Raw genomic sequence first — 18101 nt, forward strand, 5'->3', positions numbered from 1 at the left:
TATTGAAGAAAAGGACATTTGTCTGGGTCATTTGCGGCATGAATTTCATAGCACATAAAGATTCACTCCATGCCTGTAGACTCAGAAAGTAGACTGCCTGGTGCTTTAGACAAGGACTTGCAATCCTTCATACATTACTGAGAATTATATTCCACATACACTACTACTATTAATGTCTGCAACTTTAAGTAATGAAATTACCCAAATAAATTTAAAATTTCAGAATGTTACATCCCAACCTGATTGCTCAGGAACTTTCCTAGAGTCATAAGTCATTCAATCACTAGTGGACTAATAAATCCTCAGGAAGCTACGTGACCCCCTGATACAAATTCTAAACAACTACTTTGTTTAACATGCTATGTTCAAGTATTACCAATAGGCTTTTTACAAGCCTTCAGTAAATGTAATAGCCTTTGTCTGCCCTGATATCCAAGCAATTGCCTGCCAAGCACAATCTTCAAGAAGCTTAAAAGATACCTGACATGCCAGATACCAGAAGGTCCGTCTCCATTCAGGGATCAATACTGATATAATGGGCTTCCTGACTTTGTAGTTGCATTTAGAAGTGTGTCCTTTTGACATACAAAAGAGAAAAGGAGCATACAGATTTTCCATGTCATAGCCCACAGCCTTTCTGCTCAGAGCCAAAGAAACTGTCAATATCTTGCTTTCGGCTGCCTGGCAGATATGAACACTTCCATTTTAATAGGGCTCTGAAGGAGCTGTTCCTGGTCTCTTCAACCCCAAAGACAGTGAAAGACAAACTGCCTCTTTCCTAAAGGCCTAGAAAAGAAACTGCAGTGATGGGTAAAAAGTAAGGTTTCTAGATTTTCAAAATACTGAACGGGGATTAATACTCTAATGTCCAGGCTAGAAAGGATCATCTATAAAAGAAAGAACAGGACAATACTGATAAATCTTAGTACCTAATTTTGGGGAAATCTGCTGACAGTTCCCACTGTTTTCTCTGATGTTTGCGCTCTCTTATTTCCACTATTTTTCAACCATTACAATAATGACAAAACATTCAAAATTGGAATACTTAAGTTTTCTTTTCAATCACCTGCCTTCCCTTTTGGGTCATGTCTTTTTCAGGTTCTTATAAGGTGCAGTTAATGTATAGGTGCTGTGGGTATCAATGTTAAGATGGAAAAGCTTCAAAATGTTTTGAAAGAAATGATTTGTATCTTATGTGAGCACAGTACTATTCAGCTGTTGTTAAAGGAATGTCTCCTTTTTCAGGTTTCTACTGGGACCTGAAAGAAATTGCACTAATTTAAGAGTCATCTTAATTTTAATCCTTAAAAATCATTCCCACCCTTCCCCGAGGGTATGAAGAAGCCTGAAAAAATGACTTAATAAACATGCTCTGTTTATGTCTGCTCCAAGCCACTTCATCTGAATTGTTTCAGGGTATGCAGAGCTAAATATATTCTATTAAACATGTCTACTAAAGGCTAATTTACATTCATGTTTTGAAAATGTGTGCTGTGAAATACACTTAATTTTGATTAACCTACATTTCAAAGACATTTAAAAATATATGTTCTCTGTTCTATAATACTAAACTGCCAATATAGGTTGGTGTCTTTTCTAATTATGGGAGACAGGAGAGGAGGTCCTGGTGTGCTATGATTGATAGGGTCACAAAGACTTGGACACAACTTAGTGATTGAACAACAATAATTTTAAAATGAAAGTAGCAGAACAATAGCTTATATAGCTACTTAGGTCATTCATTGCCTGCTTCCCCATAATAAATTCAATTCAGAATCTGTTACTTTATATTCTTTACAGTGTGAGCTTATTTCTTTTTCAAAAAATTAGCTGATAGTTCTTTGATTTAATCTCAAAAAGTAGATCTGTTTATCATCCCAAAATATCAAATACTTTTAGGGCATCCTACAGAATAACAAAAGCTTACATATCAATAAATGTGCTTCTATGTATTACAGATAGTCCTCGACTTACACCCACAATTGAGTCCAAAATTTATGTTGTTAAATGAAACATTTGTTAAGTGAGTTTTGCCCCATTTTACGACCTTTCATGCCATAATTGTTAAATGAATTATTGCAGTTGATAAGTTAGTACCCGGTTGTTAAGTGAATCTGGCTTCCCCATTGACTTTGCTTGTGAGAAGGTCATAAAAGATAATCATATGACCTTGGACACAGCAACCATAAAATATAGATATGAACCAGTTGCCAAGCATCTGAATTTTGATCATGTGATGATGGGAATGCTATAAAGGTCACAACTGTGAAAAACAGTCATAAATCACATTTTGCAGTGGAATTGTAACTTTGAACGGTCACATACAAACTGTTTAGTGGAACAGTTTAGTAGAAGAACTACATGTATTTTCACAATGCCTGGATTATGCAATACGCAGATTATGCAGTAGAGGTATTTTGTATCTCATTATCTGTGCTTTTTTGAAAAAAGGCAAAAGGTAAATGCAACCTGCTGATCCAATGTGTCATTTTCTTCTCTTGCTATTTTTAATTGAGAGGATTGGATTCAGTGGTGGGTTTCAAAAATTTTTTGAACCTCTTCTGTAGGTGTGGCCTGCTTTGTTGGAGTGGCTTGGCAGTCATGTGACTGGGTAGGCGTGGCCAACTTGTAAAATGTGGTGAAACTCACTTAACAATGCTCTTGCTTAGCAACCAAAATGTTGGCTCAGAAACTCTGGCATTTGAAGCATACAAGTCTTAAAGCTGTCAAGTTACAAGACCCTTGCACCCCTAACCCTTTAGAAAAAAAAACCCATGGGTGTTCAAACCTGACAGCTTTAAGACTTGTGGACTTCAACTCTCAGAATTCCTCCTCCAGTCATGTTGGCTCAGGAACTCTGGCATTGAAGTGTGCAAGTCTTAAAGCTGTCAAGTTATAAGACCCTTGCACCCCTAACCCTTTAGAAAAAAACCCAGGGATGTTCAAACTTAACAGCTTTAAGACTTTAAGGTCTAGATAGAACTCTTAGAGGCAGGTGGGGTGATTGATGAGCCAGCCAATCAGTGAGCAGAGGGCGGGGCAAGTGTGGTGTGGATGGGTGGGGGAAAGTTCTAAATAGCATGGTAGATTTGTGGAACCTCTTCTATAGAAGAGATTAGAACTGGCAGGAACCCACCCCTGATTGGATTGGACAAGTCATGACGGATAGTTACCTTTCCAATGTGAACATTTTTATCCTCCAAATAAAACAAGGTTGGAGATTAATACAAAAACAATCATTTCTGATTGTTGAGGGTGGGGGACCCTCGCCATGTGGAAATTGCAGAATTCTCCTTTCTTGAAACCAGAGCTTTTGAATTCTCAAATTCAAATATTTCTACTCCTCAAAACTTGTCTTCACCACATTCCCTTTAACATTTTGTGACTTCCCAAACTGTTTCTTGAATCATGCAAATATTCTCCCCCCCCGCCCCCCCATAATAGCACTTATAAATTCCCAGGTTCTTTCTTGAACTCCATGAATAAAATCTTATGAAATATTATTTGATTGCTGATAATTACAGCCTTGCAAAGTATCTGATGCTGTCAGATATTTCGGAACTGCAACTTTAGAATACATATAAGAATGAAAGTTGAAATTTTGGAAAAATCCCAGATTGTTTGAGGGCTCCAAATGAAAGAAGACAAGGCTATTAAATCAGAAATAAGCCAGCCTAATTCTTTCTATACATTGAACTAATCTTTATGTGGATACTGATTTAATAATGGAATAAGATTTTGTTCAAATGAACTAGAACTTGAATAAGAACAAAGGTGGGCAATGGGCAACCATCATTTATGTGTTAACTCACATAACCTTACAGCTTATTTAAGTAGGACTGCATACTTATACGTAAGTATCAAAGGTGGCCCCGTTTTGGGTGAACTGGTAGTGGTGGCAGTGGGAGGCTCTGCCCACCTCCCCAGATGTTATCACGGATGCTCTGTGTATGCCCAGAAGTGCCACAGACAAGCGTGTTCCCAGCTCCAAACCGGTAGCAAAGAGGATTTCATGCCTCGTATATATGTATACATGTGTGTTAACCTTATTTCTACCTTGTTCAATCAAAAAAAGTCTTGGCAGCTTACATGGAATATAAAAAGAAACCATTTAAAGCTCCACAGTAATGTTTAAAACCCAAGAGGAACTTGTCACCTGGCAATAATCAAACAATTCACCAAAAGGAAAACAGAAAAGAAAATAATAAAAAAGTTGGCATCTAAAAAATCTCAGGGGAAAACCCTCCAAGATGAATCCATATTTAATAATGTTCAAAATATCACTAAAGACAAGGGTAGCCTGACCTCCACTGAGAAGTTATTCCCCAACGACAAAGCTATGACTTTTCATTTCAGCTTCACAAATCTTCCTAAATGTGGTATTTTGTCTATAGTTCTATGCAGTTGAGTCATTAGTGGCTAGAATAGGTCCTGCAGCTTCTAAAGATACCCTTTGTCATTATTTATGTATTCCATGACTATGTTTATTGCAGAATTTAGTCCTAGGTTGAACTAAGCTATGTTTCTTTCATTACCTAACCTGTTATCTCACTAAAAATATCCAATTACTCTAGTTTTATTAAGCAATTTTAGTTATGTAGCTCCTAGCTGCTTTGAAGTTAAGCTTTCTTTTTAATTATTTTCGTAAAAAGACATTTTCCCATGAAAAGTCAGGATTGTTTTAATATTGTGCTGCTTTTAACTATAGCTAGCAGTATATAACCTTTGAACTTTTTCTAATGCCTCTTTATGATGTGACTGAAGCCTCATGTCTGGCGTTCCTCAAAGATTTGAGGGGTACCCAACACTTGAAGATTTGACCTGAGTTGGCCTGAAGATTTTGTCTCTGATTTATGATAAGAGTTTTTCCTTCAGAGCTCACAGGCTTTCACAAACCTCCTGTCTATATGCGATAACTTGACTAAAACAGTGATTGTTTTGCACCTGTAACTGTCCAGAATCAAAACACTTTTGTTAAAGGAACTGTCATATACTCTGCAAAGGGACAAGTCAACCACTTTTCATTTAAATTCAATAAATAGATGTACATTTATGCATAGCACAAAGACACCATGTGACATATTAATGTGGAAATGATAGAGTCAAGTTCTGCAAACATTATTTGTATGGCCATAGTCTGGTTATACTTATGGAAGAGAATGAGGTACAGAAAGCAGAAACAGCAAATATAATCTCACTTTCCCATCATGGATTTCCTCACCTATCCAGCCTAGTATCTATTCAATGAAGAAAGCCAGATGACTATATTCATTTTAAGTGTTTTAAACTTGGTTCCCCAGCAACTGTTGATTGGTGCAACAAAGCCTTAGCATTGTTGAGTCTTAGCAATAGGAAATATGCTTATCTTTCATAGATTCTCAAAGAGTTTCACTTACATAATTTTAGTAATATTTAAATCATATCTGTAATGTAATTTACATTGCAGAATTGATTTAAATATTATTAAGATAATATACATCTTATTCATAAACAGTGGTGAAAATGTGGCATCTTTGCAAAGTGCAAGATGTTCCCAGAGTATCGTATATCTACTCAAACAAAAGTGCATAGCTTAGCAGGGGGTGAAGAGGGAAAGTATCTGCAGAGACTTGACTCTTCCAAACATTACATTATACTTTCAGGCTGTACTGTGAGTTTCTTTCCTGGCTTGATTGAATTGTCTGATATTGTTGGCTGCTGGCTGGATGAAAAAAAATGCCTAGAAATTTCCTTATTTTCTCTCTCTCTTAAATAGAAACAAACAAATGGCAAAATTCCCTTATAGTCTGGAAAGGGGGATGTACAGTAGACTAATACACTAATTTAAAAGTTAGATTCCTTAGGTTCAGATGAGGCTAAACTTGGGGGCTGAAATAATTGGGTAAGCAAGCAAAATCTGATTCACTATCATTTTGCAGCTTGGGTGGCAGATGAAACTAAGCTATACAGTACTATACTTTGTTTTTACAATGTGATATAGTAAATAACAGCCGTTGCAATTTGCAAACTTACATAATGAATGCTTGGATGAATGAAATATTCAGACATAAAAGAACCAGCAAGTGTCATTTATTCAGCAAACCATCTTTAAAGCACAGCTTAGTTTAACATCCATTCTTAGCGGGGCTATGGGGGAGAGGTGAAGAGTGATGTTGCATGTGCCATGAAATCATTGTAACTTGTACCAGATGCCTATGCTGGTCAGCATTAATGAACTCAAGGCAATGTCTATATATTATTGTTGCTGTGGATATTCCATCATAACAAAATCCTTCTTGCCTAAATATCCCTAGGAACAATCACATAAGACTCAGAAATCAGGTGCCACCATTGGATGTTTCAGAAATATCACAAAGAAAAAAAATATTCTTATTCTTACTCAGGTTTTCCTGATTGTTTGAATAACAGATTTTAATAAAAGGCTAAGGAAATGCATGAGCATGAAAAAATCTAATTTAAATACTGAATATACATATATTGGTCTTTAATCAAATGAAGATTTACAAAGTCGCAGGCATGATTATACATTTTCATAGACAAGATACAGGTTTTTTTTAAGTTCTCTATCATGTCCTGAAGAGATTCTAGAAATTAAGCCTTATTATTATAGTTCATTCGCACAGTCAACCAGACATTAAAATTGATTTGGCATTTTTATCCAACTATCAAATCATTCCCAAAGACCTGGAATAGGCAGATGTTGAGGTTTGATGGTGTTAAAGATATCATCACAGAATGTGAGCTGTTCCAAGTAAAGCTGCCTTTTACAATTGACTCATGGTGATTTGTCACCACCAATGGTGTTCAAGGGATCCTTCAGTTGTTTTGGAATTGTACCCAAAATACCTATTACTATTTTTACTACCTTTGCTTTCTTTTGCCATGCTCATTCTATTTCTTTTTGTAGATCTTTGTATTTTTTTTAATCTTGTCCAATTCTTTCTCTTCTACTTTGCTGTCTCCAGGTACTTTATCCAGACTTTTTTGTCTTTCTTATCAACAATTGTTAAGCCTGGGTGTTATGTGGCAGGTACCTGTCTGTTTGAACTTTAAAGTCACAGAGCACTTTAACTTCTTCATTTAAGTGCAATAATAATGCAAAATCAATTTCAATTTTTTGGGTTTTCAATTTCAATTATATAGCATGTGATGTGTGTTTGTGTTTTTATTTTTATAGTTATAATGTATACTGAAGATGGCATTTAATTTCATTGTACCATGTGCAATGACAATAAAGTAAACTAAACTTAACTTCCTCTATTTTATGGTCCCATCAATTCCTACTTTCAGGAAATAGTATTTTTTGCAGATCTTACCATTGTTGCTACTTTATCATGCAGTTGTTTGTGTTGATGATAATCTTCATCATTGTGATGTTTGGTCACAGTCATCCAAATGTTTAAACTGACATTTTTATCTATCAATTCCTTTCCAAATACCTGCGATAACCAGATGTTGTGATTTAATTGTGTAAAAGATATCATTGCAGGATGTAAGCTGTTATAAGTAAAACTGCCTTTTGGTGGTGAATTTATCAGTGCCAATGTAATTCAAATGGTACTCAGGATGTTTTGGGATTGCATCTATGGCAATATTACTATCAGTACAATCTTTGTTTTGTTTTGTCACAATCCTTCTACTTATACTTGCAGAAATAGTATTTATATTTTATTATCTTCTCTTGTGCTTTCTCTTCTATTATCCTCTGTCCAGGTACTGCAATATCCACTATTCAGACTTTTTTTGTAATTATTATAATCATTATTATGGTTGGTCATTAGGTCATCCAGATGTTCAGACTGAATTTGGCATTTTTATACCCATTGAGTGCTTCCTAAAGGCCTGGGATAGGCAGATGTTATTATTTACATACAGCTCTGATTGGGCCATTCCAAAACTTTGATCTTCTTCTGCTAAAGCAATTCTTGTTGTTGATTTGGAGGTTGCTTTGGGTTGTTGTCATGTTGAAAGGTGAAATTCCTCTTCATCTTAAGCATTTGCATAGAGACCTGAAGGTTTGGTGCCAAAATGCTAAATGACTCATTATGGAGCAGTTTATAAGTTTAAGTGCTATTGCTATCGGTAAAATTGACTGATATTTGGAACTACTAATGATTCCCTTCACCTTGACTAAAGAGAAGCAGACCCAAAGCATAATGCTGTCATTACCATGCTTCACTGTGGGTATGGTATACTTTTGGTGATGCACAGTGTTGTTTTTGGTGCACATCACTGTGGTGGCATAATGGTTAGAATTGCAGGCTAACTTTGTTCATACCCAGGAGTTCAATCCTGACCAATTCATTTGATTCAGCCTTCCAATCTTCCTAGATAAAATGAGGATCCAGATTGTTGAGAGCACTATGCTGAATTTGTAAACTGCTCCGAGAGTGCTGTAAAGCACTACAGAATGGTGTATAAGCCTAAGTGCTATTGCTAAGTGCTATTTTGCACCAAACATACATTTTGGAATTATGGCCAAAAAGTTCAATCCTGGTCTCATCAGACCATAACACATTTTCCCACATGTTTTTGTCAGACTTGATGTAGTTTTTTGCAAAAGGTAGCTGACCTTGGAAATTTTTATTCAAGAAATAATATCCATCTTGTCACGATACTCCATAGAGATTATTGTCACATATAGTTGCATAGTAAACACACTGTACTTGCCATAAATTCATGTAGCTCTTTAATGTAGCTGTAGGCCCCTTGGCAGCCTCTCAGACCTGTTTTATTCTTGTTTTTTTGCATCAAATCTGGAGGGATATCCAGTTCTTGGTAATATGACTGTTGAGACATATTTTTTTAATTTGTTGATGACTGTTTTCACTGTGTTCCATGGTATATCCAATACCTAGGGAAAAATGTACCTTTTCCCTGACTGATACCTTCCAACAATGACATCCTTTTGATGCTTTGTAAGCTCTTTACCGACTATGGTTTGTACTATAAAAGACAACCGAATAATGTCATAATCCTACTAGAATATCTGAATTTTATATGTGCTTGATCAGAATCACTTTAATTGATGGCAGATGTGTACAGACAAATATTTAGTATCAGCTTGAATTTGACTGGTTAATTCTGAACACAGCCACATGTCTACTTAAAAGATGGTGTGAACACTTATGCAGCCACATTATTCTATTTTTTATTATAATCTTATATATAAAATATTTCTTTTTTTAATATAACTGTACAGCTTATATGTTTTATTAAAGTGGTAAAACATCTGAAGTGTTATATTTTCATCTATTTTTTAATTTCTCAGAAACCTGGCAATAAACAGAGATGTTTAGACTTGGTGTGTGTGTGTGTGTGTGTGTGTGTGTGTGTGTGTGTGTGTGTGTGTGTGTGTGAGAGAGAGAGAGAGAGAGAGAGAGAGAGAGAGAGAGAGAGAGAGAGAGAGAGAGAGAGAGAGAGAGAGAATTTTGCCCTATCCTGATATCTATTTTTATACCTCAAATAATTAGGGTTCTTGTTAAATTTAAATGCAGACATTCCATTTAATTATCATGATCATGTTAGCATGCTCATTACTTTCTTCAAGCGTAGTGATCCTGGTGAAGGTTATTTATCTATTTGACTCCAATAAATTTCTATTTGTGAGTCAGATTATTATGATGAAATACTAGCAGTTTCAGTAACACTGCAAATTACTGAACCTAAGACTACTTTTCATTTAACTTTTTAAAAATAAATGTTTTAAATGAGCGGTTACATAACCAAATGTTATACAAGCAGTTCACAAAAGGCTCCTTTTTTAAAATAGCCATTTGAAATACAAAGTAATCAGGAAGAGAAGTATATCCATACCATTGGTCTTCCATATTATTCCACATTATCCTCACTTACAAATCTTACCCAGTGACTTGTGCCTTTCTGGAACTGATGCATAACAGAAACAGCAATAATTGAAATGAATATAACTGTTTTCATATCTCCCCTATTATTATATAATAAAGAAATCTAGGTCAGTTACATCTTTGTTTTAACAAGATGGATTCAGGCACAGTTCTAAAGGCTTAAGTAATATTGATTCCACTGGAACATTGATGAGCCAGACTTTTCTCTTTCCAACTATCCACCCTTTTATTTGGCTGCTGTGAATATAAGCTTTGGGACTTTGGTGAGGAAGAGGCAGAACACTTTTTCCCACAATGTATTCCAAAGTGTTAATGTCCAGAATCTTTTTCAGGGATCAAAATGAGGATTTTGCTATTGAGATGTTTCAATAGCATCAATACTATCAATAGTTTCAGGTATAGGACCGTAGCTTTGAACATTTATTTGGGTCACTGTTGTACTGGGAATTATATATATAAAGACATGTGAAAATATACATTATTTAGTTCTTAGGTATTTAGCTCCTCTGAGATAGTTCAGAAATGTGAGATCATGATTTCACTGAATGAAATAAAACACATACAAACGAGAATCTAAATCCAGTCTTATTAAAGCTACCTTGTCAAATGGACTCTTATTGATCTGAGATTTTACCTTGACAGAAGACAAGTTTTTTATCTGTCCCTTCTATCCTTTGTGCAGCTCAGTTTTAGATTTTGTAAAATATATGTCTCTTTTCTAAATTGAAACAGACTAGCAATGAGAAATATTTCAGAATGCCTTTGTCTAACTCTCACCAGTCTCTCTTTCCATTTTTATCCTTTATTCTGTTAATTTATCTCCTGTTTGGAGATGTATGTCTATTCAATTCATAAAAATAGGATCATTTTTCTTCCTTTGAAGAAGTTGTGTCTAGTTTCTCCTTGCCTCCCTTTCTTCATTCCAGAAATAAGTTCTTCAATTCCTGCAATTGATGAGACCCTAATTAATGCAATACTGTTCCTCATGTACTCTTGAGACCAATTCTGAGGATGAAGCATAAAAATATTGGAAAGTTGATTAGAAGCCTATATGATCTCTTGAAAAGAATGGCAATGGCCAAGGTAAAATGGTGACAGCTTTTCTATATTGCTGGACAGATTTATTTGCTTCATTACAATCCTGACTATGACTTCAAGCTGCAAATTCTAACTTGCACATAGTTGTTATTTTTCAGTTTGGAAACTCCTTACTAATATTTTAAAGACCAACTTGTGATTGCCTCAAATTCTACTGGCAATAAAATTTAGAAAAATACAGTGATATGGCTGTCAGCTCAACCTGCAGCTATCTGGAATAAATAAAGAACAAATAAAAATCAATAAATGTTTCCTACTTTTTACCTAACTTTGCAAAAAAAATTGCTAGTGTGAGATACATACACATACACAAACATAATACACATGGACGCATATGCAAAGTATGTATGTGTGTATATATACCAGTGATGTGCGGTGAGGTTTATGCCTGGTGAGGCTCATCTGGGCATCTCTTCAAAGACTCGCCAGCTCCAGCGGAGTTCCTTCCCAGACTTTGGCGAAGCAGCTCAACGGGGCAGCGGTCGGCCTCGGCAGGGGGGGAATTTGCATCATGGGAGCCACCAAGCGCCCAGGTCTGCAGCAAAGGCGCTTGGCGGCTCCCGCGATGCAAAGAGCCCCGCCGCCGCCACCCGCCCACTGCCCCGGCCTGCAGCCGCTGCTTCTCCAGGCTTCGCCGCTGGAAGTCCTGGATCGCCTCTGGGGGAAGGCTGAGCGAGAAGTGGAGCGAAGCATCTCCACGGCCTCCCGGCGCCACGCAGAGGCTCTCGCATGAGCGTGTGCCAGCAGCCAGCGGCCTGGAGCAGCCCTGGCTGTGAGACAAGGCAGCAATTAAAGCAGCCACTGCCACCACCCCTCCTTCACCCGGTGGGGCGTTCCTGCTGCCTTGGGCTGCTTTGCTGTGTGGCAGCTGCTTTTGCAAGGAGGCACTGGGCCAGGAACTGGAGAAGCCGGCAGATCGCTCGGACTGGAGCCTCCATGGAAAGGGCACGGCGTGGCTTCCGAGTGATCCGCCGGCTTCTCCAGTTCCTGGCCCGCCTCCTCCAACAAACAATCCTGCTGCCCCGGCCTTCAGCCAGCCAGCCCACCCACCATCCGCCCGACCTGCTCCCTGCCTGGACTCACCGCTCTCCTCCTCCTCCTCCTCCTCCTCCCCGCTCGGTGCTGGGCTGGCTGCAGGCCGGGGCAGCAGGATTGTTTGACGGAGGAGGCGGAGTGCAAGACGGTGGAGTGCGATGGCGGCGAGAAGCATCTCAGATGGAGCCGGGACACCCGGAAGGCAAGCCGGCACTTCGGCATGCCTTTAAGTACCGGCTTGCCTTCCAGGTGTCCCGGCTCCATCTGAGATGCTTTTCGCCGCTGTCGTGCTCCACTGCCTTGCCCCCCTGCCTTCTCCAACAAACAATCCTGCTGCCCTGGCCTGCAGTCAGCCAGCCCACCCACCCCCCGCCTGACCTGCTCCCTGCCTGGACTCACCGCTCTTCTCCTCCTCCTCCCCGCCCACCCAGCCCATTCCTCCCCCTGCCACCATTGTGTCCAACAGGCCAGGTGTCTCATGTTTATGGCGGACATACACGTGAGACGCCTAGCCTGTTGGGACACAGCGGCAAGAACGTCCCTACCGCCTCCGTGCTCTGCCGCCTCGCCCCCCACCTCCTCCGACCCCCCCGGACACTGTGAAGAAAGAAACACACACACACATACACTCCACAATAACAAAATTACATATTTAATTACAATAAATTTGAATCCCCCCCCCTCCGTCCGATCCACATACCTTTTCCAGCTGTGGAAACTCTCTCAACTCTCCTCTTGTCCGCCCAACATAAGCGTGCTCAACGTAAGCATGCTCATAAGGCATGATTCGCTGCTCCCCGATCAGGAGGCAGGAGAATCAGTGCCGCTTTTACATATGGAATTTTTTGCTTTTTAACTCTTTCTTAACTTTTAAAAGGCGAAAAATTCCTTATGCAAAGGAGGCCCCGAGTTCTCTGGCCTCCTCCTAGTTAATACTGAGAGCAGACACCAAGCCACTGTGACTTGAAATCTGGTAGCAACTACCCTGGCTTTAGTTATTTTAAGAAAATTATTTAAAATCCTTTCCTTTCCCCGAGGAGACTGGTGAGGCCCTGCCTCCCTTGCCTCTAGTGACTGCACGTCCCTGATATATACATACGGATCAATATACACATAATTGTGTGTGTGCATGCGTGTGTGTGTGTGTGTGTGTGTGTATACTAAGTCTTTAAAGATCTTAAAACTGGCAACATCCATTTCACTGAATAGTATTATTTTAAAATCTTGATATTTCTACATCTCTAGTTCCCACTTGGAATTTAGTTTATGTCACTGCAATTTTAACTTCAAAATATCTTAAAATTGATCACAGCAAGAGGTCTACAAATATAGAGAAAGAAGCCACACTGTATTTCAGAAGATTGCCTATATAATAATGAGTTACTTTCATTTTTTTCATTTTAAACCAACTGACAAGGACGACACTGTGCCTAAGAAATGTTTTGACTATTCTAAAAATAGTATGTTTGTTTGTTTTTTATTATCTTCTCAGTGGATTACAGTTTTTATCATCTGGTTCATTTTATGTTGTGTAATTTTATATATGTTTTCGTTTCTAATGCCTGTCAGTAAAGCAGTATTATAAAAATAATGGTCAGTGGCATGAGTGAGTGACATGACAGATTAGTTCAGAAATTTGGAAATAGTTGGCTTAAAATGGCAGAGGTTAAAGGAAAACTATGTGAATAGGGTTTTATGTTTCTCGAATTTGTACACAAAACCAAATTGTCATGGGACACAGCATGGAAGCCAGGTTAGTCTGTCAGCCAAACTTGCATTGTCTTTATAAAACTCCTGTGAATTGAGTTCTCCATTTCCTCTGAACAAAATATATATTTGCCTGGAAGCACCACAGAGTGCAGGAGGCATCAGGAAATCATTTGCAGTGTGCATTTACAATTAAATTAAATTAAATCTTTAAGCAAAATTCAGAAAGAATATGATTATATTCTATGAACATTTTTTTGTCTTTCTATCCATCCATTCATTTATTTTCTCTCCCAGACATCAAGGCATTACTACAACAAGTAAAAAAGTATTTGCTACTGAAAGACTTCTGATATCACACATTTAATTGTGAGAAACCAACAAACTGCAAAGCAAAGGATCTATGACATTATAAGTATTTTCAAGAATGTATCGATGTTCGCCTAATCGTGAGCCCCAGTAAATGCTTTGCCTAGAAGTATATCCACTTGCTAAGGATAAATCACAGTGGTAAAAAATATTATATTATACATTTGTGTGTTTACACATTCAAATGATTTTGGTGGTAGACATAGGAACGATACAACAGAAAATACTCATAATATAAATTAAATAAAAAACCACAACAACAATATAACAGTAAACCATATTAGATCAGGTGAATGGATGAGACAGGACTCAGGCTTCAGTGACAAACAACAGCTCTTTATTAGACAACTATTTACAAATCCAGCACTGGCCTGTCTGACAGCTAACCCTTTTATAGGGAGCTGTCAGATGGCTCAGCCAATCGGCTTGGAGTATTTTCCCGCCAGAATGGAACACCTTGGTGGAGCTTACCACTTGGCTGTCAGTATGTAACAAACAATTTTTAAAAATATTTTAAAAGTGGCAACTGTCAGGCCTGCAGTTATATCCCTTTTAGGATCTTTGGCCTGCCACACTCTCTCTTATTTCATTATGCTGTTTCATTAGTGTAGTAGTTGGGAGGGGGGAATAGAAAGGAGTAGAATTTGGAATGTGTTGTTGTCATTCTTTTCTAGAAGCCCAAGGTCATCTTTTGTCTCCGCACCTCTGCATATGACCGGAACCAGCTGGGTAGAGATGCCAGCGTGGGAGAAGCAGATTGGACCATGTGATGGATTTGTGGGTGTGGGGACAAGATCATGAACTTTCAACTAGGTGGGAATCCGATGTAACTTCCAGAATTGGGATTTCACAGATGTGCTAAGATGTCTGACTTATTAAATTGGAACTTTAAGGATTGTTTTGCCTTGGACTCTGATTTAATTCTGCATGATACTTGGAACACTGACAGCAACATTAAATCAGTGGATGACTTTTCAAAACTTGAAAGTTTCTGAAAAACCAACAAAGAAGGAAGCAGCCTACGTTCACAGAGAGACCTCAATGTGACTACAGAATAGCAGCACTGCCTCACTTCAGCCATCCCTCTTAACCACTTGAAACTGTGGGATTTGTTTTTGTTCACAAAAAAAGGCTATCAGCCTTATTAAATTTCCTTATTGTGGATAGAGAAATTTCTAGCCCACTTGCTGCTTTGTCATTAGTTTAATGATACATGAATACAAAAGGGAACATTAATAGAGAATTAGAATTCCAGGGTTCTATGAGGATTTGGAATGGCGAAATAGAACAAATTATTCCTGTCCTCCCCATTTCTACATCCTACGATAATTGGGGAAACAATTTTAATAGCAGCTCTGCCCAAGGTGGCATTCTACCAGTTCGGGCCAGATCGTCTGAAACAGTAACAGAAATCATGGATGGCTCTATGGCATCCCATTTAGGACATTTATTTTGCCAAAAGCACATGCGCAGAAGGATCTGTGCATGCATGGAGGTGTTGTGTGCACTCACATTTGTGAACCGGTAGGGAAAGTAAGTGTATACCACCTCTGAGCTCTGCCATGAATTGTCTACATCATATGGATGATTTTTAGAAGATGGATAAGTTGATAAAAACAAAAATTCCATGCCTTCCAAATAAATAAGTAATATGCAATAGTGTTGTGGTGGTTTAGATGTTGAGTCCTTTGTTACCTTTCAAGGTATGAAATGGCATGAAGCTGATGGCTAAGGTTCTAAAATTACTTCCTCGATAAAAGAAGACAATAAATTATGCTATATGTTGTTGCTCTTTGACTAGTGTACAAACCTAATCCCTTTGGGAATCTCAGCTATCTAATTTCTCATTGAGACCAATGGGAACTCATGGTGTTCACCACCTCCCACAACCATTCTCTAAAGCTTCAATAAATTCACAGGTTTTGCTTCACTGCACTCCATGTGATTATGTTCTCCTGTTTCAGCCCATGTGTTGTTAAGATAAACTCTTTGATAGAAATGCAGTGAAACATGAACATGGTAAAGCCAAAGTTCCAACATAGAATCTAGTCAAAGTTCTTGTCCTCTTATTTCTTTTAATTATCCGAGAAATGTGAGCTTCACTGGGGATTTTTAACCTGAAGCTTGCTCCATGAAGCTGTTTCCCCATTGAGACAAATCAATACAAAGGATTTCCATAATAGGCACTTGTATTTATCTTTTTATTCCTGCAAGCTTGCACCATGCAGTGATTTATTCCCTACCAAGTCTTGAGAAAATGCAAAAATTTATCTAGCTGGCACATTATTTTCTGGAAAAAAAATCAAAAATTTCTCAAAAGAATATTGGGACAGACCTTTTGTCTTAGAGAAATTGAATGGAGGAAAATCATAGGAGCATTTTATTACAGATTATAAAGAAACATAAAATAGTTATTACATATTTTTGGATATTTGAATATTTGGATATTTTGGATATTTGGGTATTTTTAAAATATCTCTTCACAAAGTTTTTAAATTTCAAAAACACAATACAAAAAAATCAATGAGAAATAAATTTATATAAAAAGGCGACAATTCTTCAAGTTGTTGCCAAAAGATTGTGGTGTGGTAGACACTGTTTAAAATGACCCATTTAATTCAGTGATTAATTGAGTCAAAACACTGTCCCTTTCTAATGATAATGGTTGTGCTGATTCAACATTTTAATTTATGGTTTATATGAAAAGGTAGATCAGTGTTTAGTAAATCTGTAAATTATTGGATGGAATAGAAATAAAATTCTAAACTATCTTGACGAAAATTGGACTAAAAATTACAATTTAAAAGTTAAAATGAACAATTATGCATATAGGAAACCAAAATAAAATGCACAAGTAAAGAATATGGAGGCTTGGCATGGTAATGAAAAAGATCTGAATACTGCCAGTGTGCCATGGCTTCCCATGCAAAGAAAGTATATACAATTTTAGAATGCATCAACTTTATTGTAGTTTCCAGATCATGGGAAGTAATAGAAGTAATACTTTATTCTGCATTTTTCTAATCCTGCCATGTGCAGGATTAGAAAGTGCATCACACTTTCAAAATAATGTTGGCAATATGGAACTGATTCAGAAAAATAACAATCATAATAAAATAAATCAAATACTACAAAGAGAAGTTAGAGGAACTGGCCCTTATCCTTAAAATAAGGAATGAGGAAGAAGCAAGAAGGTTTTTAAAAAATAGGCCAGATGTTGCAGCTGTGAAATCTGCAATTCAGATGGCTTTCAGCGCCAGATTGAATCTAGCATTCAAAAATAAAGAAAATGGTTGCAGTTTAAAAAGTCAAAACTGATTCTCCTACTGTGTCTTTCACTTATAGATAACCATAACAGGTTCTTTCAATGAACAAAGCAGAAATAAATAAATAGATAAACAAAGGTGCATTGTGGTCAAAACATTATCTTCATGGTTGGATTACTAGCAGATGTCTCTGGACATTGCAGTGGAGAGAATGTTTGGAACGTGATAGCAATGTGAAATCATGGATGGATATTCAAGCACTATTGGTTATTCTTAGCTTATATAGTAAAAAGGGTCTCAAGGCAGTTCTGGTAAGTAACTTTTAACTTTTCAGAAACAGCAGCTTTCCCAGCTGTGCAATAAGTCTCAGACATAAGAATAAGCAGTAGTGCATGGGAAAGAATTTGCTGAAGCTTTGCTCAGTCTAAAAAAGCTGACTCCAACTGAGCTTTCTGATCCAGCTTTTCTTGAAGGTGACTCTTATTTAAAATGGGATTGACACTTATCTGCTTTCCTCAAGCCAAAAAACAATTATCTTGGGGAAAGAGAAATGGATAAGCAGCAGGAAGAGCTTACAGACACACAGAGGAGACCTACAGATCAGTCCCTGAGCTGGAAATTATTATTTATCGCTTAAATCTATTTCTCTATTGCTGCAATTAAAATGGTAGAATGTCATTTCTTTACAGAGACCAAAGTTTGGAATACTGCTATGGATATTCCCTGATTGTTAACTTATTATACTGAGAATTTTGAATGA

Source organism: Thamnophis sirtalis, unplaced genomic scaffold (genome assembly GCF_051295495.1).
Source record: "Thamnophis sirtalis isolate CommonGarterSnake01/CBP01778 unplaced genomic scaffold, rThaSir2_p1.2 scaffold_10, whole genome shotgun sequence".
NCBI classification, from domain to species: Eukaryota; Metazoa; Chordata; class Lepidosauria; order Squamata; family Natricidae; genus Thamnophis; species Thamnophis sirtalis.